Source organism: Anguilla rostrata, unplaced genomic scaffold (genome assembly GCF_018555375.3).
Source record: "Anguilla rostrata isolate EN2019 unplaced genomic scaffold, ASM1855537v3 scaf0945, whole genome shotgun sequence".
In the NCBI taxonomy this organism is placed as follows: Eukaryota; Metazoa; Chordata; class Actinopteri; order Anguilliformes; family Anguillidae; genus Anguilla; species Anguilla rostrata.
In genome coordinates this window covers 27,390-54,772 of record NW_026986311.1, presented here as the reverse complement: position 1 = coordinate 54,772, position 27,383 = coordinate 27,390, and the positions used below count along the sequence as shown (strand labels likewise).

The 27,383-nt window shown below is 40.8% G+C and overlaps 1 pseudogene; it reads right to left on the bottom strand.

Moving 5' to 3' along the window:
• Positions 1 to 1,128: 1,128 nt before the first annotated feature.
• Positions 1,129 to 24,444, bottom strand: LOC135246840 (uncharacterized; annotated as a pseudogene).
• Between the last annotated feature and the right edge of the window lie 2,939 nt (positions 24,445 to 27,383).

Sequence of the window (27,383 nt, the reverse complement as noted above, 5' to 3'; positions counted from 1 at the left end):
ATCGTTATGATGATGAAGATGGTGATGATGATGATGATGATTACGATAATGAATATGATGATGAAGATGAGTAAGATGAGGATGATGATGATTGTGATGAAGAAGATGATTATGATGATGATGATTATCATCAGTTTCATCATCATGTGTTAATCTGTGATGGATTTTTTTAGTTGCCTAAAGACTATTTTTGTCATGTTCTGGGCTTCTTTGTCTGAGTCAAGCCTGTAACCCCCTCTGCTCTGGGACCTATCATTGTAAAACAACATGCGGTCTCTTGGCTGGCTCGTACGACCATCGTGAATGTGAGTAATTGTACAAAGTCCCTCATGAAATACATTAATGTAGATGCTCATGGTGATAATGAGATGATATCTGTGTTTAAGTGAGCCCAGAACAAAATAAGACCAAACCAGTTTAATTACACAGCAGCCATCTGCAAATATAAGCAAAAGCATTACTGTGGGTATCCTTGAAGTATGTTCCTTCAGGCTTTTGAGTTGTGAATATCTGAAATGTTTCTAAACTGTTTTAAATCATCAATCCTGTATCAGGCATATTACTCATGATGGCAATGCTGACAGTTTTGCCAGTAGCAGGTTAAGGGACAACAGCTATCAGCATTCATATTGCACACAGATTCCTTACAAATACATCACTGTTGGTGACTGAAGCATGCTTCTTCTGGATTGCCGGTTGTGCATCTTTGCAACGACTGCTGCTTAAATAATAAATCCAATACCAGACAAATACTTCATACAGTAGACAATTAGACAACTACTGGATGGTGAACATGAAGGGGCCTATATATATATATATATATATATATATATATATATATATATATATATATATATATATCATTGCATAAAAACTTACTCTGAACCTCAAGACTCATTTCAGTCTTGCTGCTCTTTTTCACTGTGAAGTGAGAGAGAGAGAGAGAGAGAGATTTTTCTGTTCTTAATATTGCACTGTTGGATTGCAGCAGACAGATAATCCTCAGAAGTTAACATTGTGTTCATTCATAAAACCGTGGTTGCTATGCCGATTGTTATGCGTACAGTAACAAGGACTGATTTTTACTGGGGATAAAAATGCTTATGAGTGAAGTGTGTCAGTGACAGAGACAAGGGCATAACGAAACGTGCAGGGACAGGGATGTCATAGCAGGTACATACCACCAATCAGAAAGAGGACCATGGCCCAGAAAGAGATCATGATGAACCTTCCTTTATCAGTGTGAGAAATCTGGAAAAGAAGACACTGTGAACCCACTTATGAAGTGTGTGTGTGTGTGTGTGTGAGTCTATATCTGTGTGTGTATGTGCATGCATGTGCGTATGTATGTGTGAAGATGTCTGTGCATGTGTTGGCATGCATGCATGGGTGTGTGCCTGTATGTGCTTGCATATGCGTGTATACATGTGTGAATATGTGTGTATGGGTGTGCACGCACATGTGTGTGTGTGTATGTGTGTATATGCATGGTTGTGAGTCTGTGTATGTGCATGCATATACATTTTTACGTGTGTGTGAATGTGTGTACGTGTGTGTGTGTGTGTTCATGTACAGTATACACATGTGTGCAGGTGTGCATGCCTGTGTGTGTCTTGGTGTAGGTGTACCACAGCTGTGAGTGAGTCATTCTCAGCTCTGTGGTTCCTAATCAGATCATCAGATCACTGGTTTAATGCAACCCCCCCCTCCCCCCGCCCTTCTGCCCCCCTTCCCCCCCTGCCCCCCTGCCCCCACCCCCTTTCCTGAAAGTGGGTTAAGGTTGGACCTGTCACGTGTGTTGATGATGAAGAACACCAATCTTAAAAATACTTTCACTGTTTGTTTTATATAAGATATAACCTTCCAAAATCAGGAAATATAAAGAGTGCTCTTGGCTCTGCCAGCTCTGCTCCTTGCATAGTAGAGCCATACCATGGCTCACAACACAGTTAATGCAGCTTATTAAAAAAACAGCATTATTTAATGAATTGCAGTCCAAGACACCATTCTATGTTGGGAACAATCTACACAGCCTACTCTTTCCTGTTACACCCAGAAAGATCAGAATCTGAATAAAATAAGCATCTTACGCAAGGATGTGTTGTACAAGCAGGGATCCACACAGGATTTGAGTCAAAAGCACGTCATATCTCCACAGTATCTCCACTAGTAATTAGCTAAAATATTAATATGTACAGTACGGTGTTAATATTTTTGAATAAGAATATTTGACTGAAAACCTTGAGTGCACATCATTCCTGAATGGAATTACTAAATTATTTAGATCAATGCACCTCTATTTTGAACTCAAAAGGCCACAATAACAGCAAAGTCAATTTCTATTTAAAGCGATAACACTTTCTATTTGTTTTCCCAGACCAGAAACAAGGCAGAGTACAGACAAAAGCTACTAAACTCACAAACATTCAAATGAAATGTTAATAACTGTTGTAGCAATGGCATTGATACCTGTACCTGGAGGGGGGGTAGAGAGACAACTTTACCCATGAAAGAATTGTAAAAGTGGCTGCTTACCTACAAGTTGGATGTGACAGAGGATTAGAAATCAGCTACAGTTAATCTGGATGTACTATGTCCTTATTGTAAAATGACTGAAACTTAATAATGGCCCCTCTTCCTTAGACAGGAAATATACACAAACAGACCTCCCCTTCTCGGCAGTGTATTTTCACAGTTTAGCCAAGTGTCAAAAGTTTTTTTCTTAAATTGGTCACGAAGAATTCAGTTTCTCAATCTGCCCCCCCGACTGCAGCCGCCACCACCCTTTCCGCATCGGCGGCCATGTCGTTGATGGCGCCATTGAGCGCCAGGAACATGGTGGTGAAGGAGCGGCTGGCGGACTTGGCGGGCCACGTTGTGTTTGTGGGTCACAAACATATCCCTTTTTGATATTTAATTAGCATGGGTAAAGTGTTATAATCGGTTTGCCATGTGGCTCTCTCGATTCGCATTAAGCAGAGCTAGTGTTTGCTTCCTGGTTTGTATGTAGGCGCGGATGTGCGCTGGCGTTCTGGCCTATCAGTGGCGAGTGTGGTACAGGACGTGTTGGTGAGCTCTGTTTATGTGCTAGCATTGTGCAGACCAGCAAGTGCAGGTCTGTTTGGATAGCCTCTTTGAAGGAATAACGTAATTGAGTTGAATTGCTGTAACGTTGAGCTTGAGTTAGGCTATATTAAAACATTTCTTATGACACACGTGGCATTGTGTTTGTTTTAGAAGAAGCTTGGTTGAAGTTGAAGTAAAGCCTTCTAAATTGTTACGCCGTTCAGTGTACGGGTGGAGAGAATAATTGAACTGTGTTTTCGTTACAGCACTGAGTTTTTTTTTTCTTCTCTGCCTCTGTGCTGCGGTCGCCGATTGAGGAGGGGTGAGTAGTGATACACAAATCTGGACAGGCAACATGCCGTTGTTTTACTACTAGAGCTGTGCACAATTACCCCAATTAGGCTGTAGTGACAGTGTCCTTCAGGGATACTGTTTGGCGATTTTGGTGGTTGTTTGTTATTTTTGTGTGACTAAATCGGTTTGTGGCATTTGTCCTGGGTTCATTCCGTGGTGTGATGCGCAGTCTGTCAGGTTGTGTGTTATGCTGCAGGGTTGAGTGATTAAATACCCCGCCGTTACGTCACATGACGACTAGGGATTCCGTTAGTATAGCGGGGTGCCCTTTTTTTTTCGGGTTGCCTGCCCGTTTCTCACTTTGTGCCCTGCTCATCCTTAAATTTTCCGTTCGGGAGGTTGCATCTCTATTGCAATTCCCTTGTTTGTCACAATTTAACACGATGTCTGACCTTGATGCCATAGAGAGCGGGAAGGTTAAGGGTTTTCGAAGGGAACCGTCAAACAGTGTATTCTTCTTAAGGCTGAATTAAGTCAATTAGTAGTGTTTTGGGGTGGCACTGTAGCATCTGCACACAAAAAAGGTGATTTAAGAGACATAGCAATTAATTTGGCATTCGAACAGGACATTACGTTGTCCTTAGCACCCTTGCCAGCTGCACTGCCATCTCAAGAGCCAGAGAGTGAGTCTGAATTGGAACATGAGATGTCGTTTCGCGACCTGGTGCAATTAGAGACAGTCAAGCATGACTTTGAAATGCAGAGGTTAAGGCTTGAGGTTGGAAAAGTAAAATCCGAACAAGATTTAAAGGAGAAAATTGAGTTTGCAAAACTAAAATTTGAACAGGATAAGTTGGCTTGAGCGTGAGAAATTTAAAGAGCAAAGCACTAAGACAATCTTTGGTAGGTCGACCTGGGTTTGAGGCTTCTGTACTTAGTTCTTTAGATGGGAATTCTGGCTCCTCTGGTTTTGATGTCACCCGCAATCTTTGTCCAATCCCTAAATCTTCTGAAAAAGACCCAGACACGTTTTTTGTGCTGTTTGAGAGACTAGCTAAAGTTCTTAATCGGCCGGAGGATGAACAAGTCGTTATGCTGCAGTCAGTGTTGGTTGGTAAAGCGCAAAAAAATTCTCCTTCGACGTTTCAGAGACTCATGAACAGGGTGTTGGTGGGCCTAGAGGGTTGCGCTGCGTACATGGATGCCGTCGTTGTCTTTAGTGACACGTTGACACAGCAAGCGCCTGCGTTGGGGCTGGAATGTAATTGGGCAGAGGGCCGCTGTTGATGTTCCGAGACAGCGTGGAGCCAACATCTCAATGTGTGCAGCTATTTCCCACAATGCAGACGGTGTTCATCATTGTCTGGGACAATGTAAACTTCCATCGTGCATTGGCAATGCGAGACCGTTTACAGCCCATCCAGTTCCGATCAAAATTCCTTCCACCTTACTTCCCCTTTCTGAACCCCATCGAGGAGTTTTTCTTGGCCTGGAGGTGGAATGTATACGATAGGCGTCCATATGAGCAGGCAATGCTCCTTCAGGCCATGGATGAGGCATGCGATGACATTACAGCCCAGCAGTGTCAGGGGTGGATAAGGCACTCTGAAAGATTTTACCAGCGCTGTCTTGCCAATGAAGACATCACATGCAACATCGAAATTCAACGAAATTCTGTGGCCAAATGCAGCAGAGAGGCAAAATACTGCTTAAGCACCAAAAAGCAGTTTTTTTTTGTTGTACTTTACTACAGTAAAGTTTGTTGTTACTGTAACTGTTTTTGTTTTTACTGTACAATACAGTTGTGTTTACAGTTGTATGATTTTTCTTTAATGATTAAACTTCATATAATCTAATCTAATATTTTGTTTTCATAGAAACACAATTGCTAGACTATCACAGGGGATGCTCGCTGTACATAATTTCAAGTACCTATGAGGAAATGACCATTAGGCATAGTCTTTTTTGCTAACAAGTATTTTGTGTTTGACCGCATTATTTGATAATGGCCGTTGTATTTGAAAATGCACCAATAATTAAACTTCAACGATGAACATATGCACTGTTCTGACACTATTGTGGCGATTTCGCCTCCGTTATTGTAGCTAGCTGTAAATATTTGTAAATGCATGATCGTGTTTGTGTTGTTATTAAATGTGCTTAGCCTGTTAATAGTCGCTTATGTAGCGCTAGCTAACTTCGTTGTATTTGTGTTCGTTGGACCCTTATGGCTTTTGTACAGTAGTGTTGATAATGTCGCTGTGAATACCGCTGTAAGTAATGCTAGTTTTGTGTTGTTGTTATTGTGTGCTTGATGTTGCGATTGGCTCTCGCTAATATCCGGTGATTGGTGCACCGAGGGCAGCGAATTAAGCCAATCAGGGCGTCCCAGGGCTATAAAATAGCTGTTCGCTCGATCGAACGGGACAGATCTTTAGAACTGTTACCGTTTTTCTCAATTGTTTGAACACGTTTCCTGAAACTATAGCGCAATTTCTCAAAACTCTACACACAAAGCACAGCAACAGTTAACCTTTTGCCAAAACTACACAAATCTTGTGCTAAATGCATTCACGCATTCAAAACCATGTTCTCTCTTCTCAAAACTGACTTTTTTCATCAAAATGATTCACACAGGCGTCATATGAATAGGTCTTATTGAGCATTGATTTCACACTGGTGCGATAAATTTAAAAACACAAAAAAAAAAAACTGTAATAAACTGTTATAAGCGGTATCTGCAGTATAGCGATGCTCCGCTGGGACAATTCGGAAACGGGCAACCCCGTCTCCGCCTCTGCTTTCCGCGCCGAACGCTACACTATGATGAACTTTAGCATAAAATACAATCTAATTTGGTTCAGTTGTTTCTATTGTGCATGCTATATATGATTTTGAGCCCAAGATTAGGAGTATAGCATTTTGCGTCATGAGGAACACTTTCAAACTTGTTTTTGATCAGAAGGATTTTGTGTTTGGCAGCATTATTTGATGATGACTGTTGTATATTGAAAATGCAGCAATGATTTTCATTGTTTGAAATATCTAATGTTCTGGTGCTGTGATAAACTTTTGCATATAATATTTTCTGATTTGACACTGGTATTTTTATTTTGCATGCTGCATTACATTTTGAACCCAAAATGAACAGTACAGCATTCTGTGTTAAGAGTTTTGCACATTGAAACTGTTGTGCTAAATGAGTCAAAGCAATCGTAAAAAATGTAATTAAATATGGGAGCACAATAGCGGTCATCAAGTAAACTAAAAACATCTTTTTTTTTTACTTTAAAGAAAGCTTCTAATACGAACCTAGACTGTTTTAGTAGTCGGTTTATAATCAAATCAGAATTTGATTATTTTTGAACTGTAAATCCACACCTGTACACAAACAAATGTTCAATTTTTATTTAATATTTATTAAATATGTATTTAATCTTTATTTAACCAACAGTACCCCATTCTGATTGATCTCTTTTACAAGGGGGACCCGACATAAAATACAGAGTTACCCATTAAGACAGTTGCCAATGAAGTTACAAACAACAAATGTGCAGTGAGACAATAGTATAATAGAAATTAAAGAGCAGAGCAGAGGCTAAAAACAGGAGCATACGTCAGTCCCTGAGTCATGAATTCCATGTTTGGAATCAGTAATTGATATTAGTCTTTCTCCTTTAAGCTTTTCAGCAGACTGTTTGAACCACAAGATGCAGAATGACTGAAAACCAGCTTTTCAAATTCAGGAGAGACAAGGGACTTTTTCAAAACGTATCACATCCCTAGAGCACAATGTAACATTCTTTGAAAGTCCATGAGGATGCAATTTTGATTTGGTGTTCTCAAAAACAGACAGCAGCCGAATGTGCACGACAACCTATGGCATACAGTCATTAAAGCACAAGAGATGCAAGTGCAGTGTACAAACATAGTGATTCTGTAAAAAGAATGAAAAATGAAAAAAACAAAATTCTATTCTCCGGGATAAATACTAAATAAACATCTCTGGAAGTCATAAAAATGCTCTTAGGACAGATAGATAGAAATTACCCTCAACATTCGGTGATTTTTTTTGTTTGTTTTGTTTTTAAAGAAAAAATAAATCAGCTTTAAAGGAAACACAACATGCTCACATTTTTAATTAGCCCCATCTTCAGGGTTCTGGTAATCATCGTTCTCATCTTGTGTAGTCCCTGTGTCTTTCTGATGCTTGTTTTTTACCTAACATATACAGCACACGCACACACACACACACACACACACAGGTTCATGGTTATTTAAAGGAACACCTTAGTGCACAAAATGGCATAGTCTCAGGGCAGTGCCTATGTTCATATCAAGAGGAAAATGTTGAAAGACAAACTGTTTTTTATTACAAAATTAACTCGTCATAAACTCGTAAAATTAAAAAAAATATTTCCAATTATGTATGCATTCTTTGAATTTTAACAGTGAAGCCACATATCCTCAGGCGAGAAGCCAATTTATAATCGCCTCTCTTCATTGTCAATGAGAGACAATTGAAGATCTGACTTGTACATTATCCCCCATTTAAAATTTTTCTATGCCCGCAAGCGACCGATTGTGGGAGGCGAGAGCGATGCCAAGTGAACTTGTTGGAGGATCGGTGGATTCAGCCTTAGTCTGGACACTTCACTGTGATGGCTTTAGACTTCCATTTTTTGAAAAGAACAAAAGGCTTCTGCATCAACATTAAGGGCAAGAAAAGAGCATTTTAGCCCTTCAGCTGAGTCTGTGAGGTTTTCTCCTCTGTTTGGACTGAGTGATTAAAGACAAATGCAGATCTAATCCTGTCTTTACTACATACATCTCTGATACTGAGGGAATCTGCATACATTTCAATTTCATAAATATGAGTTTTCATAAATATGAGCGTAGTGGCGCCCCCTGGTGTATATTTCTCTGTATCGCACTTGCTCACCTGCAGCACGTCATATTCAGGGCTGATGTTGGGGTGCTGCAGACTGGCATATGTGTCCCCGTCACTCCCTCCCTTTAAAGGAAAAGACACACAGATGGTGTGAATGTAAAATAGAGGTGAAATCAGGCTGAGCTGCATACAGGAAAAAGTGGAAAGACAAAACTTTTTTTATTACAAAATTAACTCTGCATAAACTCTTAAAATTAAAAAAATATTTCCAATTATGTATGCATTCTTTGAATTTTAACAGTGAAGGCACATATCCTCCGACAAGAAGCCAATTTATAATCGCCTCTCTTCATTGTCAATGAGAGACAATTCTTTGCCTCTGCAAGGCATGTTGGGATAGGTAGTGACAAGAGGTAAGAAAACAAAGTGACCAGTGTGATAACCAATCAGATTAAAGATCTGACTTGTATATTATCCCCCATTTAAAAGTTTTACTATGCCCGCATCGATTGTGGGAGGCGAGAGTGATGCCAAGTGAACTTGTTGGAGGATCAGTGGATTCAGCCTTAGTCTGGACACTTCACTGTGATGGCTTTAGACTTCCATTTTTTGAAAAGAACAAAAGGCTTCTGCATCAACATTAAGGGCAAGAAAAGAGCATTTTAGCCCTTCAGCTGAGTCTGTGAGGTTTTCTCCTCTGTTTGGACTGAGTGATTCAAAACTAATACAGATCTCATCCTGTCTTTACTACATACATCTCTGATACTGAGGGAATCTGCATACATTTCAATTTCATAAATATGAGTTTTCATAAATATGAGCATAGTGGCGCCCCCTGGTGTATATTTCTCTGTGTCACACTTGCTCACCTGCAGCACGTCATAGTCAGGGCTGATGTTGGGGAGCTGCAGACTGGCATATGTGTCCCCGTCCCTCCCTCCCTTTAAAAGAAAAGACACACAGATGGTGTGAATGTAAAATAGAGTTGAAATCAGGCTGAGCTGCAGAGTGTTTCAGAAGAGGAAGAAGAGGAAAGGATGGTGAGACTCACCTTCTGTCTTCTAGACAACCTGGAGACATGGAAATCAGAGTAGAGAGAGAATGTGTTATTGCCTCTGCTTATCCAGCATGTCTCTGTAAACCACATGCATCTATTGGATGGGATAGTTTTAACTTTTAATATATTTTACTGAAAGCATAATTGCCTCTCAGTATCTGGTCAGAGACTATGATAATGATATATTTTATCAGCAGTAAGATCAAGATGACTACCTTTTATTTTTGTGGATACAGAATCCAACAGTCAGCACATACAGACAAATCATTCCTATGATGATAATATGTAACAGTGGATTGAAAACATGATGATTTTAATCATGATGATTGGACCTCATTCATGCCTAAAAGACTTATTTAAAAGACAGGGCTGGCCCGTGGCATAAACGATCTATGCGGTTGTTTAGGGCCACAACCGCTAGGGGGGGCCACACGACCACGAGGGGGGTGCCACACGACCCAATATTTATCTAAGGTAAATAACAATATTTTCCTAATTACGTTATTCATCCCCTTTTGTGGAACTAGAACTATAAATTAAATGGAATGGCAACAGAACATTTCATAACAATATAATGTAAGGAGGCTTTCACCAAGCGAACTGCCCCCCCTATCCCCCCAACACCCCCCTCAACAGAATCCAACAGCACCTCCCCACCCCCGCTCAACAGAATCCAACAGCACCCCCCCACCCCCCGCTCAAACAGATTTGTTTAGGGCCACCAAAATCCTAAGGCCGGCCCTGTTAAAAGACATCATCAGACTTCACTCGTTTACAGATATCCAACAGTGAAAATGTGTTTTATATCAGGGTAAGAACTTCATCTCCCAATTTTAAACTATTCATAAAAGCCAGAGTACTCTGCCCCTCTAATTCTATTTAATCAAATTCAGGTCTTACAGATTCTAGATGCACAACTTCATACAAAACCAGAGTAAGAGAATCTGTGGATTGTGTCCGATAAAGTAGAAACAACGTCATAAACAGAACTGGAAACCTACAGAATTGTAGGTCATAGTGAAATAAACAACACATCTCCACTGGATTAGTCAGGGTGCAGTAAAATGTTGGTAACACTTTAATGAGCTGTCTGTCTGAATGTATGACCTTCAATCTTATTGAATCAAATATCCTTGATAGATTCCACCAAAGGTTAAAGGGGAACTTTCCATGAACATCAAATTTTAATGCTATGCTGGAGTTCATATGTTAACGTTTTATTGATGTTCATATTTTTTATTAACATGACTGATCAGTAATGAATCTATATTGCCCATAGTTCATAATTGCTGATTTGCTTTGTTGTGTGTGTGTGTTTGGGGGGGGGAGGCTCTCTCTCTTTCCAGCAGTAAATCTAACCCTGTTAACCTTATTTAGGAGAACAGTGAACATAAAACAAATGACGATTGGCTAAGTTGAACCTGAAACACCATGTGATGTGATATGAACGTTAGAAGTGCTCAGAGGGACTACCCCTCTGTAGGACTTCTGAACACACACCTTGCTGTGTGAAGTGACTCCCCTTCTGCAGAATACAGAATACCGATTGTTTACATGGATTTGTCCACTGATAAAATGATTTGGCTTGAAAAGTGCCAGTTACAATATTTTGATTCTTCAGGTCGTGAATTTCCATTCTCATGAAAATACCTCAATATCTGAGCCAATCTGCCACATTCACTCTTTGTGTCATAGAAAGACGTGGAGATTTTGAGGTCTGTTCTGGATGTGGGACAGGGACACATCTACATGAGCTCAATTTTAAAATGATGACCACAGCAGTGGGGTTGAGTAATATCACACAATAACATGGAATTACAGTGAAATTTCCCTTTACACTGACACTGACTTCATAGGACCCCATTTCTCTTACTTTAGAATGTGCTGCATTATGAAGCATATCATCATCATCGTGGCACCAGCACCGGCAGCTGCAGCAATCAGCAGTGAGGTCATGTCAAAACCTGCATGAAGGACATGTCAGTTACATACCGAAAAACAGACTTCAAAAAATATATATACTGCTGGGTTGGCTTTACTGCTGCAGGTCAGAGTCACAGAGCTGCCCGCTAACACTGATCCAGAGGGACTGACTGACACTGAGGTGTTCTTAGGAGGATCTGGAAGAAAAATATTTGTTTTTTAAAAGGCAGTGTAGCAAACTTCTCTATTGCTAATGATCCCAAGCATTGTCATATTTCTTCCCTCACTCATGATCAAAATTACCTTGGAATATATATGGAATATATGCACTTGTTGTACGCCGCTCTGGATAAGAGCGTCTGCTAAATGCCTGTAATTGTAATGTAATGTAATATGGAGAAACACAACTAATTGCCATAGCTAAACCCATGATGCCAAAACATAGTTTGTACTGGTTTTTTTTGTAGTCATGTACAGATTATAGAAAAATGGAAAAATCATTAGATTTAGATTTTAGAGAAAAGTTAGCCTTTCAAATCATTTTACATTTTTTCCATGGGCATTTAGCAGACATCCTTATCCAAAGAAAGTTACTCAACTTTGGCTTTTACATTGTACCTATTCATATATTGGATAAATACTGAAGCAGTTGAGTAAGTACACTGCTCAAGGGTCAATGCAGTGACCCGCCCATGAATCAAACCCGCAACCTTTAGTTTGCAAGACCAGTTCTTTACCCATTATACTGAACTACCACCTGGCAATTTAACATAATCGAGAAAATCCAAAAATTATTGTGCTTTCTGACTTTGGGTCCCAGACCATAGCGTGAATCACAGACACTCCAACAGTAAATCACAGATCAATAACAGTCACAGGCTGAGTATTCACAATGCGCTGGGACTCTAAATACAGCACTCACACAGGACGTCTACACGGAGAGCACTGGGACTCTAAATACAGCACTCACACAGGACGTCTACACTGAGAGCACTGGGACTCTAAATACAGCACTCACACAGGACGTCTACACGGAGAGCACTGGGACTCTAAATACAGCACTCACACAGGACGTCTACACAGAGAGCACTGAGACTCTCAATACAGCACTCACACAGGACGTCTACACGGAGAGCACTGGGACTCTAAATACAGCACTCACACAGGACGTCTACACGGAGAGCACTGGGACTCTAAATACACGCTGTCAAACTGAGTCCATTTTGTTTCCTGCCGGATCTATAGAGCACCCCGGTTTTGGTGGCTCATATTCAATAAAAGCACCACATACCAGATTTGGCTTTTAAGTCACATGCTTTTTTCAGGAACTAATCGACAGCAGGTAAAACTTTGTGGGACATACAGGGACACGAGGTAATACTCAATGGGTGTCACATAAGGTACATGACATTTTTGGCACATACTGGGCAGCCCTGGACAGACATGACATCATATGACTTCCAAATTTTTTCCCACTTTTAAATCCTCCAAATTAGAAAAGAAAACAATAAATAGTGAAGAAGAATGTAAGGAAAAAAGACTAATTAACATTTTCCCTTGGCAGTGTATTTGAGTTTAGAAAAAAAAAATAAAAAAATGAGACTCACATTTGACCAGGGGTGGACAGTAACGATTTACTTGACTACAGTACTTAAATACATTTTTTGAGTATCTGTACTTTACTTGAGTATTTGTTTTTTTGGAAACTCATGACTTTTACTCCACTACATTTGAAAGATAAACTTTTACTCCACTACATTTCTATTAAGGTTGTCGTTACTCGTTACTTTGAAGCATAGCTTTGAATCAAAAGTTGAATATTTTTTATTCGCACGCTGTGTTCCTCACAGGAGAAAAACCAATCACAGTAGCCTACTCCTAATACGCTGTCAGTTAAGTTCAAAGTGCTTGCTTGTTGCACCAGTGGTTGAACAGTTCAATTTGAACTTGGTGGCGGTAATTATGGCGACGGCAGAAGATAAGGATGATTCTTCGCCACCAGAGCACCCATGGCCATATCTCAAGTCCATATTTGAGATTTGTGAAATTAAAAAAGATTCATATTGTTTGCTCTGCTTACCGCGCACAAACTACACCTCTGCATTCAAACACTCGCCGTCCAACTGTAAAAAGCATGTCGAGGTATGTAAACGTTCGCTAACGGTAGCCCGTTTGCTAATTATGAAGTTGTCTGAGCTTGTAGTCGTTGCAGTTTTTATGCTAGGATTGGTCAGATGAAATTTTATGGAATTCGAGCGAAGGGTCATCCAACTGTTTCACATTTCAGCCAATCCTATCTATCATCGGGTTAAATTGGGGGTGGACGCGGGTGGACAGCGTCCACTCACCTTTGGTAAATAAATAAATCATTTTGACCAGCAGTTTTACAAATAACTATGACAATCCAGTATGCTCCAGTCCATGTGTTCCCTCTAGCCAGTTACTCGCTCAACCAATCAAAAATCCGAAGAAAAAACAACTCAGGAGGAACAGTCGTTTATATAAACAGCACAGAAAGAAAAATATCGTTGATTGTCTTGATTGATTGGAAGCGGACACTGTAGGTAATTTCATTAACATGTCATTTCATTTATGCAACATTTTAAAGAGAGATGAATAAACAGCCTCCACGAACGCCGGCTATTATTAACAGCAACTTTGATTGCTTAAGCAAACTCAGCAGATTGCTGGTCAGCAGCTAAGATAGGATTGAATATTTCCCACATACATAACGTTTTATTCAGCGGCGACTGGTGAGCTGAAAATTGGTGGGGCGCAAAACTTTACTTTAAACTAATCATTGATCTCAACCTGTTTTCATTAGTAATTTTCCTTTATAATCAAGCATGCCAACGATCGGATTAATCAAATGACAAGTAGCCTAACACACAGCATCTTCATACCGTGTTAGGGGAATTAAATCATAAATTCAATTTATCTGTTAAAAATCAGTTTTAATCACCAAGTAGTCTACACTTACAAATAAGTCTGTTAACTACTATGTTCGCTCTCAGAATAACCAGCAAAAACAAATCCTGCACTTCAATTGTGTTTACAATTGCAGATATTTGCCATGAATACGAGTGTGGAGAAAGAAGTGTATCCGCAAATAATTTTGATTAAAAATGTGCACAATTTTGTACTGCAAATGAACATAAATGTAGGCTATACGGCCTAGGCTACTTACTAAAGCTACCTATTTGGGGAGAGCTGGCTATATATGATAGTATTGAGTAGCCTATTTTGTGGATTAATTGTATTGATACTCAAGGAAAATTGGGAAGATTCAGTCACTGCTTAGCGATTAAAACGGATTTTTCTAAATCGCATTTATCATTTAATCTCCCTAACACAATGCGAAGAAGCTGTGTCCCTTTCCATTTGATTAGTCAGATGTTTGCATGCTTGTTAATCACTGAAAATTAATTAAAACAGTTTCAGATCAATGATTAGTTTAAAGGAAAGTTTTGCGCCTCACCAGTTTAAGAAAGATGGATAAAGGATGAAAAAGTGAGGACAAGAGGAGGATGACCAATTATTTTCGTGGGTAAAAACAATTCTCAGCATTAATGACACTCAATAAACTTGAAATATATTACGTAAAAGCTTACATCAATAGTATACATTCTTTTTAAAACATTGTTTTCCTTAAGCACAATTATGTGCACAATACATTAAGATACAACTATTTTGAGCTGAGACATTCATTGGTTTGTACCTTTTTTCACCTACCTCCCACCGGATCTCAGGGTCCACCCACCTCCCAAATCCCAATTTAACCCCTGTCTATCATGTGTTGCTATAGGACGGAGTGTAGCACAGTGGGTAAGGAACTGGGCTTGTAACCGAAAAGTCGCAGGTTCAATTCCCGGGTAGGACACTGCCGTTGTACCCTTGAGCAAAGTACTTAACTGAAATTGCTTAAGTATATATCCAGCTGTATAAATGGATACAATGTAAAATGCTATGTAAAAAAGTTGTGTAAGTCACTCTGGATAAGAGCGTCTGCTAAATGCCTCTAATGTAATGTAACCTAATAACAGTAAAAATGCATCTGTAAATGAGCTTCTGTAAATGCATCGTAGAAACAATACAACATTGGCATTAAAAATAAAATGTACTTTTGAATACATAAGTATTTTTAAAAGCAAGTACTCCAGTACTTTAACTCAAGTAAAAATTTGACTGAACAACTTTCACTTGTAGTGGAGTAATATTTGACCAGGGGTATCTATACTTTGACTCAAGTAATGAAGTTGTGTACTTTGTCCACCACTGCATTTGACATCAAGCACAACCTTTGTTGAGTTTTCAGTGCCAAGTTTGTTTTTAGCCTGGCAGAAGTAACTCCCGGCATCTTCTATTTTGACATTGGGTAATTTCCACTCTCCTCCCTGGGCAATTTCACCTTGGCCCAGTTTAAACCAGGACAATGTGGGCTGGGGGTTTCCTTTACTGTGGCAGGAGAAGGTGACTGCCTGTCCTTCCTTTATGATGTCATAAATGATGTGGGTAATTCAGATATCAGTTATGTGTAAAACGTAGCTTCGGTGTCTCTGATATGAAGATTGCAGCGTCGGCAGGTAAAACAATAAAAAAAAATTACCTTCCACAGCCAGCGTGATGTTTCTGGAGGCGCACACGTCGTTGCTCGGCGACGGCCAACAGGAGAACGTCACCCCGTCATGTGACCAGTCCGCTTTGAAGCGCAGCTGGGCTGTTTTCGCACCCTGGGTGTCGGAGACTTCACTGGAGGCCAGGCCTGACCTCGAGCTACGCCACTCGGGGCTGTTCTGGCAGGTTCCCACGGTGGAGCACCGCAAAATCACCTCCGCCCCCGCCTGGACCAGCTCCGGCCCTGTTACGCTGACCTGGCAAGGGTTCTCTGCAGAGGTTCGACAGGGGAAGATCGTTATGATGATGAAGACGGTGATGATGATGATGATGATCATTACGAATATGAATTCATGAATATGACAATGAAGATTATTAAGACGAGGATGATGATGATTATGACGAAGAAGATGATTATGATGTCGATGATGATTATCATCAGTTTCATCATCATGTGTTAATCTGTGATGGATTTTTTTAGTTGCCTAAAGACTATTTTTGTCATGTTCTGGGCTTCTTTGTCTGAGTCAAGCCTGTAACCCCCTCTGCTCTGGGGCCTATCATTGTAAAGCAACGTGCGGCCTCTTGGCTGGCTCGTACGACCATTGTGAATGTGATTAATTGTACACAGTCCCTCATGAAATACGCTCATAGTAATAATGAGATGATAACTGTGTTTAAGTGAGCCCAGAACGAAATAAGACCAAACCAGCTTAATTACATAGCAGCCATCTGAAAATATAAGCAAAAGCATTACTGTGTGTAACCTTGAAGTGTGTTCCTTCAGGGTTTCAGGTTGTGAATATCTGAAATGTTTCTAAACTGTTTTAAATCATCAATCCTATATCTGGCATACTACTCATGAGGACAATGCTGACAGTTTTGCCAGTAGCAGGTTAAGGGACAACAGCTATCAGCATTCATATTGCACACAGATTCCTTACAAATACATCACTGTTGGTAACTGAAGCATGCTTCTTCAGGATTGCCAGTTGTGTATCTTTGCAACGACTGCTGCTTAAATAATAAATCCAATACCAGACAAATACTTTTCATACAGTAGACAATTAGACAACTACTGGATGGTGAACATGAAGGGGCCTATATATATATATATATATATATATATCATTGCAAAGGAACTTACTCTGAACCTCAAGACTCATTTCAGTCTCGCTGCTCTTTTTCAGTGTGTAAGGAGGATAAGCTTTATCATAGTATCTAACCGAGTACTTTCCACTGTCATTCAGTCTCAAGTTATTGATGGTCAATTCGTAGTTCCTTGAATACCCAGGGGACCCAGTGGAACCCACAGACACTCTGTTTTCAAATTCACTCGCGTTGTGTTTGTCAGGTTTGAGGCTGTGCACGATTGTGCCCTCAAAATCCTTTGTCTTCTCATTCCACACGGCGTCCTTCAACCAAACAGTGTACCCAGGATCCCATATGTCCAGAGTTACGTGGACCGTCACACAGGAGCCCTCTTTGGCCGTCATCTTACTGAAACTGCAAGCAGAGTCTTACGGTAGAAAAGGGGAGAAAGAGAGAGAGAGAGAAAAGAAGGAACCATTAGAGATGTCAGTCTGCCTCTAAAGTGGATTTATCTGTTCTTAATATTGCACTGTTGGATTGCAGCAGACAGATAATCCTCAGAAGTTAACATTGTGTTCATTCATAAAACCGTGGTTGCTATGCCGATCGTCATGCGTACAGTAACAAGGACCGATTTCTACTGGGGATAAAAATGCTTACGAGTGAAGTGTGTCAGTGACAGAGACAAGGGCATAACGAAACGTGCAAGGGACAGGGATGTCGTAGCAGGTACATACCACCAATCAGAAAGAAGACCATGACCCAGAAAGAGATCATGATGAACCTTCCTTTATCAGTGTGAGAAATCTGGAAAAGAAGACACTGTGAACCCACTTATGAAGTGTGTGTGTGTGTGTCTATGTCTGTGTGTGTATGTGCATGCATGTGCGTATGTATGTGTGTGGAGATGTGTGTGCATGTGTTGGCATGCATGCATGGGTGTGTGCCTGTATGTGCTTGCATATGCGTGTGTACATGTGCGTGTACGTGTGTATGGGTGTGCACGCATGTGTGTGTGTGTGTGTGTGTATGCATGGTTGTGAGCCTGCGTATATGCATGCATATGCAGCATATCAGTGGCAGCATATCAAATCAGTCTTTGTCTGAGTTTGCAGTCCAGTGTTTGTAAGTGTATTGTAAGTTTGTAAGTTAACTGTACTCATTTTTCACACCTATTATTTTTAAATTATAGGCAGAAGAATAGGTTTTATTTTATTTTATTTTTAATATGTTGAAAAGTTCGTCTTGATGCATTATTTTTTGCTTGCTGCCCAAACTTGAAAACAGGACCACCAAACAAGGCCTAGCAAAAGGGCCCTTGAAGCGCGACAAAGTCTGCAAAAGAAAAGCTTGTGGATTATATGATTCAAAATGCCAGAGTAAGTGGCATAAGAGTGGCTTCAGCGCCTCTCCCTGGAGTTGTTCTGATCTGCTAGACCACCATCTCCCAGCCCCTGTTCCATGGTCAACATTCTCCATAGCCAGGGCCGCATTAAGACATTATGGGCCCAGGGGCTTCAACATTTTCCAAGGCCCCCCTCCCCCTACCGCCACCTAGGGCCTGTTCAGTCGTGCATACTGTGCACTGTTCAGTGCGCTGGAAGTGACATCATCCAGGTACACTCGATACAGAGCAGTGTACTCAAATGATGTCATTTCAGTGCCCTGAACAGTGTTGAACAGTTGTCTAAAGTCACTGCATGACTGGCATCAAAACAAATCCCACAGTGCTCCTTAAAGTAACAAGGCACACTTTTCTAACATTCATTCATTCAAACTTTATTTAACAGCTGTGCATCCCTCCTACTGCGTAATGGACTTTAGTGTATTTTTTATTGACAATAGTTTATTTTTCATTAAAAGTTGTGTTGTGGTTTGCATTATATCTATGGTCCTACAGTTGAACTGTTTGTCCACTAGATGGGAGTAGTACTCCCTAGTGGACAAACAGTGCAACTGTAGGACCACAGCTATAATACAAACCACAACAAAACTTCTAATGAAAAATAAACTATTGTAGATCCATTCCTTCCTCTATTCCCAGAGTAGAGGATAAGGAATGGATCTACAATAGCTACAATAGCGGAGTGAAATTAGGTTGAGTATGAAGTAGACTGAGAATGCTGCATGTCAGATGTTGGAATAAAGATCAAGGTTATTTTAAATATTATTTTAAGCTGAGTAATGATTATTAAATACTGAAGCTGGAAGATAACATAAAACTTTCCCTTTTATTACATACACGAAAAAGTTGAAATGGGGTGAGAATGTACAGAATTAAATGTTTTTAAGGGCTGAGTGTCTGTGGCTGTTGTGGTTATTTCTGTGGGGAACCCTGAAAAGTGCCAAACTCTTGGTTCTGTATAGGTATGGGGCATGCCCCCGCCAAGGCGTAACTTGGCGGGATGGCATACCTGCCATGTTCGTAGTTTAGTTACGAAAATAGACCTGATGAGGATTTGGGTTGAATCAACTGATGCTGATATAATTGTGATATCTGAAACTTGGTTGAGCAAGTCGGTTCCTGATAAAGATATTTATATATATGGCTACAACATGTTCCGCACTGACAGACCCAAAAGGGGAGGTGGTGTAGCTATTTATGCCAAAAGCAATTTCCGTACGAGTGTACTGCTGTCAGAGTCCGCGTGCAAACAATTTGAAATGCTTGCTCTAAGAGTAGAGGTGACGAAAGACATCTTCATTACTGTGGTTGGTTGTTACAGACCTCCATCTGCTCCAAGTGATATGCTGTCTTCTTTCACGAAATGCATGGCGAAGCTGAACTACGGTGTCATTGTCGGAGATCTAAATTGGGATTGGTTAAAACCGATCTCTGATGATTTAAAGGCTTACTGCGACTTTATGAATTTAACGCAATTAATAAGTGGCCCAACACGTCCAAATCAGAAAAATGTCCAGAGAAATGGACCCTTATTGATCTTTTCCTGACAAATGTTCCGGACAAATATATTGCAACTGGTATTTTTATTAATGATCTGAGTGACCACTGTGCCATTGCAGCTATACGCTGCACTAAGATCCCTAAAACCAACCGCTGTTTTCTCCAAAAACATAATTTTAAACATTTTTCAGAACAATCGTTTTTACACGACCTGCACTATTGTGATTGGAGCAGGATCAGTCTTATTCCAAATGTTGAAATGGCTTGGACTTCCTTTAGGGACAATTTCTTGAAAATCTCAAACAAACATGCTGCTTTTAGAACTTACAGGATTGAAGGTAGGGGAAATCCTTGGTTTTCTGACGAGTTGTCTAAGCAATTACACATGAGAAACCAAGCTTGGGCTACTGCTAGGAGAACAGGTTCAGAGTCAGATTGGCTAATATTTAGGTTTCTGAGGAATAAGTGTACACTTTTAGTTAAGAAGCTAAAATCTGACTACTTTGCATCAACCACAACTATAAATTTAAACAACCCTTTCAAATTTTGGAAAGTAATCAAATCCCTGAGTACAAACTGTAATTATGAACTGCCGTCATGTATTATAAAGGGCGTTGATAAGGTCACTGATAGAGCTGAAATGCTCAACTGTTTCAACAAACATTTTGTTTCCTCTGGTTTTCTGTTTAAGGCTACATCAGGTAATCAGCCATTTACTGATGCCGTTGTAAATAAGAGAACGGGACAAAGTTTTTGTTTTTCCCCTTTTTCTCTACCAGAAGTACACAAAGCGCTTAAAGGCATAGACTCAAAAAAAGCAGCTGGTCCTGACAACTTGGATCCTTATCTATTGAAACTTTCTTCTGATTTTATTACTGAGCCCCTAACGTATCTCTTTAATCTCACTCTTGAATTGAATGTTATCCCCAGTGTATGGAAATCTGCCTTTGTTTTGCCCCTGTTTAAAGGAGGGGAGCCCTCAAATCTAGATAACTACAGGCCTATTTCTAAGCTTTCAATTCTGGCTAAGGTATTGGAGACACTGGCGTGTGATCAGATCAAGGGATTTTTAAGCAACAACAATATTTTAGCTGAGTGCCAATCAGGTTTTAGAAAACAGCATAGCACTACTACTGCAGCTATTAAAGTGGTTAATGATGTTATCTTTGCGCTGGATAAGAAGCAACACCGTGTCACCCTTTTTATTGACCTGTCAAAGGCATTTGACCCTGTAGATCATCTGGTGTTTTAACTGTACAGAATGTCCTAAGTCCTAGGACCTCTTTTATTTACCTCGATTTATAATATTGGCAAACACGTGTCAAATGCCAGTTTTCATTTTTATGCAGATGACACAGTCATCTACTCTTATGCAGAAACAGTAAAAAAGGCTTTTGAAGACCTACAGTCTGCTTTTAATACCATACAGACTCAGCTTTATCAGCTGAAGCTTATTTTAAATGTTGATAAAACCAAGTTGATGCTCTTCACTAGGTCAAAGATAGAGCAGCAGACATTACCTTGTGTCGTTACCACACAGAATAAACCAATTGAAAGGGTGACAACTTATAAGTACCTGGGTTTTTTATTAGATGATGGTCTCACTTTTAAGTTTCATATAGATTCCCTTGTAAAAAAGCTTAGGCTTAAGCTGGGTTTTTATTTTAGAAACAAGTCCTGTTTTTCTGACAGGTGAGACAGAGGCTAGTCTCAACTACTTTCTTACCGGTAATAGATAATGGAGACATTTTATATATGCATGTACCTTTAGCGTCATTGCGTCGGTTGGACATGGTGTATCATGGGGTACTGAGGTTTGTCACAAATTACAAATTTTTGACACATCACTGTATTCTTTATAGAAGAGTGGTCTGGCCCTCCTTGGCATTACGTAGGCTGTGATGGTTGATTTTCACTGAGCTATTGTTTGCATTTAAATGGCGGCCAGTGTAAGATCTGAAGATTGCTAATCCATTCTTACCTTTGCATGTACATTGTCCAGCAGACTAATGGAAAATACCGACTTCGCTCACAAAACAGTGTTTTATTGTCTGTGCCAAAGGTTCGTACTGAGGCTGGCAAAAAAGCATTCGAGTTCTCAGCGCCTTCTGCGTTGAATGAGCTCCAGAAAGAACTTCATTTACAGGAGCTTTTATCATTAAATGATTTTTAAAAAAGGCTTAAGGTTATGGAGGAAAGTGAAACTTGTGATTGTTTTGACCCTTAGTTGCACTACAGATTACTCATGTTAACCAGACTGTGAAACTTTGAACATTGCTGTTTGTCTGTTTTTATAGTATGTTAAATGTTGAAATTTTGTTGTGTCTGTAATCGACTGCTGCTTTCTTGGCCAGGTCTGATTAAATAAACACAGTTAATGCAGACTGCAGCTTATTAAAAAAACAGCATTATTTAATGAATTGCAGTCCAAGACACCATTCTATGTTGTGAACAATCTACGCAGCCTACTCTTTCATATTACACCCAGAAAGATCAGCATCTGAATAAAATAAACATCTTACGCAAGGATATGTTGTACAATCAGGGATCCACACAGCATTTGAGTCAAAAGCACATCATATCTCCACAGTATATTCACTAGTAATTTGCTAAAATATTAATATGTACAGTACGGTGTTAATATTTTTGAATAAGAATATTTGACTGAAAACCTTGAGTGCATATCTTTCCTGAATGGAGTTACTAAATTAGTTAGATCAACGCACCTATATTTTGAACTCAAAAGGCCACAATAACAGCAAAGTCAATTTCTATTTAAAGTGATAACACTTGCATTTTGTTTTCCCAGACAAGAAACAAGGCAGAGTACAGATAAAAGCTACTAAACTCACAAACATTCAAATGAAATGTGAATAACTGTTGTAGCAATGGCATTGATACCTGTACCTGGAGGGGGGGTAGAGAGACAACCCCATCAGAAACAGAAATGCTGGAAATCATTTACCCATGAAAGAATTGTAAAAGTGGCTGCTTACCTACAAGTTGGATGTGACAGAGGATTAGAAATCAGCTACAGTTAATTGGATGTACTATGTCCTTATCGTAAAATGACTGAAACTTAAAAATGACCCCTCTTCCTTAGACAGGAAATATACACACACAGAACCCCCCTTCTTGGTAGTGCATTTTCACAGTTTAGCCAAGTGTCAAAAGAAAAAAAAGAACCTGTTTCCTGCAGAGGATGCGGTGGGAAGTGTCACTGTCTTTTTTTCTCACTCAATACTGTATTTTTGTACTTCCCCCCACTTTTTTAAATAGTCTTCTGCAGCTGTTACGGGGAACCGACTTCTTCATGGAAAGAAGGGAGAAAAAGAAGAGTCTTTTTGGATATTTGCAATGAGTTTATTCACAGAACCAATGCATCGTCATCGTGATAATAACAACAACGGAGCCAAGTTCAGCAAGCGTTACCATGGAATATCACTTCTAGTCATTTTGCACTTTTTTTTTTTTTAAAGAGCTTTCTTGTGTCTGATGCAATGTTCACAGTGCAAGAAATACATGGAAAACAAAACAAACAAACAAAAATATCAAATTAATGCAAATGTGTAATGCAACATGAACAGTACAGGCCGAAAAGGATTAGGCCACCTCCGTTTTTTTTTTTTTTTTTCTTAAATTGGTCGCAAAGAATTCAGTTCCTCAATCTGCCCCCCCGACTGCAGCCGCCGCCACCCTTTCCGCACGGCGGCCATGTCGTTGATGGCGCCATTGAGCGCCAGGAACATGGTGGTGAAGGAGCGGCTGGCGGACTTGGCGGTCACGGGCAGCGCCATCTCCACCACGCGGGCACCGGTGGGCTTCTGCTTCTCTGTGGCCGTCAGCAGCTTCTTCACGGCACCCTTGGTGACCTCCCGGGAGAGGGGGCAGGCGCGCACGACCTTGAGCCGCACCCCGGCCCATCCCCGTCGGCGGCCCAGCCCCTCCAGCGACCTCCGGGACGTCCCGCCACATTTCTCCCAGGAGTTCGGGAAGTCCAGGGTCTCCAAGCGGTGCCACGTACCAGGAAGACCTCGGGAAGCCAGGCCCTCCGACCCCAATGCTTCCTGGCTGGCTTTCCGCCTAGGCTCCATGGACTCCCACAAGTCGCGCTCAGAGGCCAGCAAGGCGAAGTACACAGCCTCCCTCTGGAGCGATCTGGCCTCCCGCCACACGAGGGCGCTGTTGCTGCAAAACCGCATCCGAGACGACGTCACGATGATGGCATTGTAGCGCAGGAACTCAACTTTCTCTGTGTACTCCTCTGGGTCAAAGGGCGAGCCATCAGGGACCACGGGCAGGTCACACAGTACGAAGTCGGGGTGTTTGGGGTTTGGGGTTTGGGTGAACTGTCAGCTCACCTTGGGGGCTGGGGGAGGGGAACTGGGCCGCCCCACCGTCCCCGAGCCCCAGGCCGCGGAGGGAGTTGAGGAGGGCGGCTTTCTCCTGGCTGCTCTCCACCACCACAGCGATGTGCGCCCTGCTGATGAGGAGGTCCTCCACAGCCTCGGAGAGCCCCTTCTTCTCCATGGACTCCTTCAGCACCTCCAGGAGGTTCAGGCTCCTCAGCACGTCCGCCATGGAATCCGTCCTCAGCTGCAAAAAAAACACCAACAAAATGACAAATCGCACCATTTTTCAGGAGTGGCCTGGTCCTGATCCCCAGAGGTCCAGGGTCTGCTGGTTTTTGTTTTCGCCTAAAAAACGAAAACCTAGAAACCAGACGATGTGCGTTAACTGTGAAATAAACAGCCAAGTAGCAAAATGCAGAAAAATGCAGAAATTTTGCGGGTCTCCAGGGCCATAGCTGTCAACCCCTGGCTGTGATTTACCTGCTAATAACTTCAATGAGTATTAGGCAACGTGATGGAGCAGCTGAGAATGCTTTTAAACTGTATGACTTTATGGAACATAATTTAATATGTATACAGAATTCTCACAAAAAACATGCTGTTGTGAAATGATTCAGTTATTACTTTTAAACACTTTTTTTTAGAAATTGTTTGAAATTATATTTGAAATACTGAGAATATTGAGTATTTAAATCACAAAATGTATTTAAGGAACATTTGCAATTATTTTCAAATGTCTTTAAAAATACAGAATTTTCAAATAAAAAGGGTTTGATTTAATGAAATTATTTGAAAATACTTTCACAACATAAAGCCGGTGGTGCAACATACGCAATTGCACCAAGCTGTTGAAAGACTTGAAAAGCATTGGATATGCGAGAACCTATCAGCTCTGAAATTTGAGCGTTTTGTCCAATTTAGAGGACAGCATTTTGACTAGAATGCGTCAGGTGACTGCTGATGGCCCCAGTCCAACTGTACCGATTTCCATTGTTAATTGGTAGTGAGTATGTACGGATGGATTTTATTTTATCTGTGTCTAACCTTACAAAATGTAAAAGAAGGAACTGTTTGCATGGCTGTCGAATGCTCTGACCACAGAAAAAAAGAGGAAATACAGTAAAAGCTGCTAACTTTAAAAAGATATCATGGGAACCAACAAACTGGCAAGTAGCTTATCAAGAAGTCTGAGTTTGCCATTCCCCATGCAAAGACATGTACGGGCATTTAGGCTACTGACTGTTAGAGGCAGCACATGGGTTGTTCAAAATTGCCGACACAGGCTGCCCAAATTCAACCCTTGGCCCCAGGGAGTATTGGAGTATAAGAACTCTGGGATATTTTAAATAATTTACAATTGTATTTGTATTTTAATACATTTTTAAAAGGCTCTAAATACTATTTGAAAAAGTATTTGGCTTCCCAGGAAAGCATTTATTTAAAGGAATGTATTTTTTTGTTACTCTCTGTGAAAGTATTTGGTTTTGTCAGGGATTTGGGGGGTTGGATCCAGGCACAGAGTAAAAAAACACAGGAGACTCCAAAAGGAAAATTCAAACAAAAACTTTACTTAACAAACAGGGAACGAACAAAAAGCCATGAGGGGCAAAACCACAAACACAAAAAGATTCTTAAGAACTGAAAAAAACAGAACGGAACACGGGCAGGGCGGAACACAGGCAGGACAGAACACGGGCAGGGTGGAACACACACAAGCAGGAACGCAGGCAGAAACACAAGGAACCAGCAGCCGAGTCAGGAAACAAAGAACTTAAATAGACAAGGGTAACAAAACACAGGTGAACTCAAATAACAATCAAACCAGAAAAGGAGGGGATAACAAGACACAGGTGGGAACAATGATAGAATAATTAAAACCAATAATACAATTAACACAGGGAGGGAGAACAAACTGAAACACAAAACTGAAGTGCCGCCATCTGGCGGCCAAAAGGGGAAAAACAGAAACAGAAAATACGGAACCGTGACAGGTTTTAAAATAAAATATTTTAAATAAATCAAATACAAAATATTTCATAAATACTAAAGTGTGAGTGTGAATTATCTTTGTTGTAATTGTTATCTTTACTGTACTTTAGACCTGAAAAAGCACCATCAGCTGGAGGACATGGCCATCTTCTCTCTGCCCAGCAGGAGAGGGCACTAGCAGACATGGCGGTTCAAAGAAATGACATACGGATCAAGAAAATTCAAAAAAACATTCTGGCAGATAACGGAATCTTCCAAAACATCCACTCAATCAGGCTAGCAACAATTGGGCGAACTTTGAAAAAGCACCAAATCACAATGAAACAAATTTACTTGGTGCCTTTCCTAAGGAATGAAGATAGAGTGAAGGCTTTGAGGGTGGAATATGTTCAGGTATGTGTACAGCAATGTTGCAATACTACAGTAGCGAATACTTTAGCGACCCATCCTCTATAAATGTGTAGACTGGTTGACATTATGCCCTAGACATCACATTAGGATTTTGTACGTATGTGTGTGGGCCTGCCCATTGGTCTCAAGGGATCTAGGAAAACTAGGCACGTGCCTATGGTCCAATTTCGCCAGGGGGTCCATTCAGCGCTGTCAGGCCTTGCGTGCGCCCCTCCCCTCTTGTTTTCACCTGTCTGTGTATTTGCCCTTGTTGGCCAGGGTGCTGCGTGCTGTCAGGAGTAGCAGTCCTGATTGCACGCATCTGTTCGCAGTCCTTCAGAGGACAAGGATGATGGGCGTTCACTCTCTCTCTCCACCAGCTGGAAGCCTGACTGCCACAGACGCTGCTGCACTTTTTCCCCGTACACATTTTTATGCTTTAATTAGCACACCCAAACACTTCAGGCACCCAACACCTCCATGCACACTGATTACTGACGCTGATATAGTTAGTTTGGTTTCGGTTTGGTTTTGTTCTGTTTTTCAATAAACACTTGTTATTTCCTTCAACTAAAGTCTGGTGTCCGTTTCATGTGTCGGTCCTTGAGCCGGGTCGTCACATTAATTGGGGGCTCGTCCGGGATTGTTTGTGGGTCACAAACATATCCCTTTCTGATATTTAATTAGCATGGGTAAAGTGTTATAATCGGTTTGCCGTGGGGCTCTCTCGATTCGCATTAAGCAGAACTAGTGTTTGCTTCCTGGTTTGTATGTAGGCGCGGTTGTGCGCTGGCGTTCTGGCCTATCAGT